The sequence below is a fragment of the Misgurnus anguillicaudatus genome, unplaced genomic scaffold (assembly GCF_027580225.2).
Source record: "Misgurnus anguillicaudatus unplaced genomic scaffold, ASM2758022v2 HiC_scaffold_32, whole genome shotgun sequence".
Taxonomy (NCBI): Eukaryota; Metazoa; Chordata; class Actinopteri; order Cypriniformes; family Cobitidae; genus Misgurnus; species Misgurnus anguillicaudatus.
Genome location: NW_027395282.1, coordinates 4,500,423 through 4,506,422, shown reverse-complemented (window position 1 = coordinate 4,506,422; position 6,000 = coordinate 4,500,423).

Genomic DNA, 6,000 nt, shown 5'->3' with positions numbered 1-6,000 from the left:
GTGGCACAAAGAATTAACACCAGCAGAACAGATATTGTGGGACTGTTATGTCTCTGTTCAGTCTAACGCTGGACGCGAATACAGTGTTGCAAGTTTGATGTGTCTCAGATCAGGTATAAACCGTCACATTACAAAATACAACATCATAAGTGATAAAGTATGGACTTCAAGTCAAACAATAGCCTCTTTCACACAGTAATTCTGGTAAATTACCATGGATTTGCCAGAATGAATTTACCAGTAAATAAAAAAATGTGCTGTTCACACATGCAGTGACGTTCCGTTTTTTTACCAGTAAGACATCATTCACACATCAGTATCAAAATACCGGTAAACTCGGAGAGAAAGCGGAAGTTACCTGTGGCGCGCGGCCGGCGAGCTCCGTGTCGTATTTGTAAACAATGGCGGGTTATGACTTAATATCCACAGTCCGTATTTTGTTGTTTTCACATCTGTGGCAAACAGTCGCGAAGTTGCTCGTGACCAAACAACATTGCGATAGGCGGCGTAAGTAAACAAGTGCGGGGGTAAACGCGACAACTTTCTGATTGGCCCGATCTGTCAGCGCGGTCTGACGTCGTCTGTTCTAAATGCCGGTAATCCTATATATTTCGTTCACACATAGCGCTTACCGGTAAATTACTGGTAATCTTACACCCTGTCTTACTGGTAAATTGGGAGCACTGATTTACCGGAAAGGTTCTGTTCACACATGACCTGTTACTGCAATTTACCAGTAAATAACCAGTAAAGACTGTATGTGTGAAAGGGACTAATGCCCTCTATACCTAATCTGAGACATTGTGGTATAATTGTAATTGATTGTGAATGTTACAGCAGTATTTTGTGACTCTTTCAGGTCTTTCTAACAGTGGCTGTTGGGATGTGAGTTACACCTCTAGAAGAGTTTGTGCTTTAGTGGGATCAACAGTAGATATTCACTCTTCATATTCACATCCCGCTGTAGATACAGTAGAGGAAACATACTGGTATTACACTTATCGTGGGGAATTCAAAGATCTGCGTGAGGATCATCATCAGTTTTCTGGTCGTGTGGAGTTTGTGGGAAACACACTGAGAATCAAAGACATCAACATGACTGACACTGGATATTATCAGTTCAGGATCATCACTAACACATCAGATGTAGTTTCTGGTTCTCCTGGAGTCTTTCTTATTGTTACAGGTAACTGCTCATAATAAACTCTCTGAAAATCATATATGGTATCAGTTACTAATAGAATACACCAATGCCATGGTTTCAGGAAAGATTTGTTTGTATTATATTTACGTTCTGTGCGGTCGAATGAGCATTCCGGTGGTGTCAGGCTTTCCATGCTGCAATGAAAGAGTCAGGTTAAGTTCAACAGCCTTGAACACGAAGTCCTGTGAAAATGCTGATCTCCGGGAAGCACAGAGAGGATTCTAGCGATCTGGAACACGCAGACTCGATCCGGTAGTCGGTGCAGAAGGTCTAATCTGGAACATGCAGATGAAAGGCCTCTTGAAGTGTAGGTTTGCTCTTCTGAGCTTCACCTTGTTGCAGACGTAGGTTAATGCCTTTCTGGACGTGAGGCTCGAAACATGGTGTGATCCGTTCAGTCTCTGGGCGCACGAGCCAGAGACTCAGAACTTGTGGTCGATCTGGTTCAGTCTCTGTTGTCGAACATAGAACGAGGAGCTGTAAAATCTCAAAGAAAGATTCACAAACTTGGTTGGTTTTTCGATGATCTGTTATTGTCTCTCTTAGCGGGAGACAAGAAGTTGGGTGCTCTGTTTCAGCCTGAGACTCAGAGCTTCAAGGTGTTTGTTGTGTCCTGTTTCAGTCTCTAGAACTTAGCCGGGAGACTCAGAATGTCTGAAATGTCTGGAAAAAAGGTACTTTTATAACTTTAGATAAGGAGGAGTTTGCATTTTGGCGCTTTCTTGATGCAGAATCACGATTGGCTGTTGATGTCAGAGGAAGTCCACAGAAGGTGGTCCACCTCTCTTTACTGTGAATTTGCATTTGCATTTTCATTGCATAAAGTACAGAGTTTAACTTTGTTTTTAAAATTTCATTTATTCATTTTCCACTTACCAAACCATTTCCAAAATATCATTGACATTGTCCTCAGTGTAAAAAGTATAATATGACAGCAAAATGTTACTATATAAAACATGCATTCATTCGTATCTTAATAACTGTGATTATTTGAACAGTTTCATGACAGAGATGTAACTCAAAATGTGTCTTTAAACGAGTAAGAAGTCAATAGGTGATGGTGGAAGGATGTACAGATTTGTCCTTTGGTTTAGCCAATACTTTGTAAAGGCTTGCTGTGTGCTTAAGGGATTTACGATTGACCTTCCTTCCGATGGCAAAAGGGGGGATTTGAAAGGATGAGAAGCAGAGATGGGCCTATCAAAACGTCCTCTCCTTCTCCACTTTAGCACGGAGGTCAGCCATAAAAGATGTTGGTCAGTTGTCTTACCTGACTGAACTGGACACTTTATGTTAACCCACCAAAATCCGGTCCAAATGTAGCAATTAGGTAGGGGTCTGGAATGCTTTGTTGTACGCGGTTCACTACATTTGCAAACCCTGAACTAATTTGTGCTGTTTACCCTTTTAGTAAATCTGGCTCTAAAGCTGGTATAAACTGGTTTTGTGGGCAGAGTTGTGTCAAATGGTCTCTTATTGTCTGAGTGGGCGATTTGTGGCAAATTTGCAAAGCCGATCAAGACTTTATGTTGATGTAGAGGACACTCATCACAGAGGTCTTAAAAAATTGAGACAAATATTTATGTTGCACTCGTGCATTTGACAGATGCTTTTATTCAAAACAATTTAAGCTGTGTTTACATTGTATATTTTATCTGTATGTGTGTGTTTCACTGCATGACCTTGCCATTGTTCACATCATACTGAATTGAGCTGAATCAAACATTTCAGGCCTAACTTTAAAAAGAAGTTGACGTGAATTATTTTTTATTAAATCTCAGATACACGAGTGATAAGCAGCCCAGACCCTGTGATAGATGGAGAAAAAGTGATATTAAGCTGTTCAACTAAATGGACTCTGGATAGTAAACATACTTACATCTGGTATAAGAATGGACAACAGGTAACAGATGGATTGACATTATTAAACAAGCTGTACCTGGACTCAATCAACAGTGAGGAGCTACAAGAGTATTCCTGTACTGTAAGAGGTAACACAACATCTCATCATACATCTGATGAAATTATATAAGAGAGAGTTTCAGTCCTTGATGCTGATTGGTTTATTCTTAGCTATGACATCATCACTGAGCTACTTTTTACTGTGCAGCACTCAGCTGATCATTAATATTGTAGCAGTTAGAGGGAGTGCACACCAAAGCTTTTATGCTGGCAGCTGCCATATGTTTTCAATTGTTTCCAATGGAAGTGCGATGTTTTTCAAAAAAGCCAGCGTTTTTCCGTGCTCAGCGCTGAACGCTGAGAGTTGAAAAATATTCAACTTTGAGTGAAAAGCTCAGCTCATCAATGTCAGTTCTTGTCATGGTTCTGCCATTTTGTCCTTTGTTTAATCTAGTCTTGTGGCAGAACCATGACAGACCCATGTTTTGTGTGAGAGCACTGGCTTTGTTTATTCCTAGCCATGTGCTCTCAGTCTCGTCTCTTGATCCCGCCCCCTTGTTTCCTCTTTAATTATCCCATTATTGTTTGATTTATATCACCTGTTCCCCTCTTGATTTGTTACCCTATTTAATCCTCTTGTATTCTTTGTCCTGTGCTTGTGCATTGTTCCTAATACCTGTGAGTACCCTGTCAAGAAGTCTAGTCTAGTCAAGTGTTTTGTTATATTTAGTGTTTTGTCAAGTTTAGTGTTTAGTGTTATCTTGTCTAGTGTTTTAGTGTAGTTTAAGTCTAGTCCTGTTAGTGTTCTCACCCTCTGTTTTTGGATCCTGTTTATATTGTTTGCCCCCTCGTGGGTTTTATTTTCCTGTTTTGTTAATTAATAAATATCCTGAGTTAACCCCTTGTTGTCTGCGTTTGGGTTCATCCCTTCAAACCATAACAGAATGCACAAGCCATCTATGAACCCAGCAGACAGCAGTGCTTTTCCTGCCAGGCGGCAGTTGTCTGACCACGAGCTGTGGTGGCAGACAACTGCCGCCGATATGAAGATGGGCAAGGCTCCATTTCCTGCCCAGGGAGATGAGTCCCTGAGAGAATACGCCCAGGCTCTGGAGTCAAGGAGGTTCTTCTTGCCAGAGAACCTCCTCAATTCCTACCTCATCGCGGGTCTCCATGTCCCTCCTCCTTTGCCAGAGCGGGAGGGGTTGATTCGTCGCCCATTCAATGAAGTTGTGGACCGGCTGTGTCGGGAAGAGCTTCAGGCTTTCACCAGGGCATCGCCACCTGCCCCACTGCCTCCTGTCCCGGAGGGTCTTGCCGTGGGAGTTCTGGCGCTGGAGGACCCAGCGATCACCACTCCAGTTCCTGCCAGCTCTGTCCAGCCCCCTGACCTTCGTGGTAAGCGTGAGAGGAGGGTTTCGTGGGAGTCGCCGTCCGAGGGGTCCTCTTCGGAGCCTGCTGCTCCCACCACTGTCCTCACCTCACCTGCCACAGCATCTGCGCCACGTCCGCGCAAGAAGAGGAGGAGGAGAGGTGTTGTGGACCCTCAGCCTCAGTCTGCGCAGCCTCCGCTGCAGCCCCTGCCGTCTGCGCAGCCACCGCTGCAGCCCCTGCCGTCTGCGCAGCCACCGCTGCAGCCCCTGCCGTCTGCGCAGCCACCGCTGCAGCCCCTGCCGTCTGCGCAGCCACCGCTGCAGCCCCTGCCGTCTGCGCAGCCACCGCTGCAGCCCCTGCCTTCTGCGCAGCCACCGCTGCAGCCCCTGCCGTCTGCGCAGCCACCGCTGCAGCCCCTGCCGTCTGCGCAGCCACCGCTGCAGCCCCTGCCGTCTGCGCAGCCACCGCTGCAGCCCCTGCCGTCTGCGCTGCCGCACGCAGCGCCCCCTGTCACGGTCCCTGTCTCGCCTGCGCTGCCGGACGCAGCGCCCCCTGTCACGGTCCCTGTCTCGTCCGCGCTGCCGGACGCAGCGCCCCCTGTCACGGTCCCTGTCTCGTCCGCGCTGCCGGACGCAGCGCCCCCTGTCACGGTCCCTGTCTCGTCCGCGCTGCCGGACGCAGCGCCCCCTGTCACTGTCTCGTCCGCGCTGCCGGACGCAGCGCCCCCTGTCTCGAACTCTGTCTCGTCTCCGCTGCCGGACGCAGCGCCCCCTGTCTCGAACTCTGTCTCGTCTCCGCTGCCGGACGCAGCGCCCCCTGTCACGGACTCTGTCTCGTCTCCGCTGCCGGACGCAGCGCCCCCTGTCACTGTCTCGTCTCCGCTGCCGGACGCAGCGTCCCCTGTCACTGTCTCGTCTCCGCTGCCGGACGCAGCGCCCCCTGTGTCTGTTCCTGTCTCGTCTCCGCTGCCGGACGCAGCGCCCCCTGTCTCCCCAGCTCCTTCAGTTGCTTCCTCCCGTGCTCCATCGTCCTGTTTGTCTGCCTGGTCCCCTGCTACTGTCTCCATGTCTTCCCTGAACTCTCTCCCCTACCCAGTGAGTCCTGGCTCACCCCCGTCGGCTCCCTTGTCTACCCCTACCACACCCTGGAACCCTGCCTTGCCTCCTTTTGTTCCCCTTTCCCAGCCTGCATCTCCATCCAAGCCTGTAACCACCAAGCTCCCCTCCAAGCCTGCCCGGACTCCTCGTCCCAAGCCCTCTACTACCCCTGAACCCAAGACCCCTTGCCCACCCAGCTCCACCCTACCTGGACTTCCTTTTGTTAACCCTGTTTTGCCTCCGCCCCCCCTCCCTTGTTTGTTGTTTTTATTGTGTCACCCTAACCCTCTTGTAATGTTATCTTGTCTGCCCCTGTGTATGTTTGTCATGTTTTCTTGGTGTCTGTCTATCTGTCAGTCTGTCATGTCTCGTGTTTAGTGTTTCCCTGGGGAGCGTCTGGAAGCCGCTCCTTAAGGGGGGGAT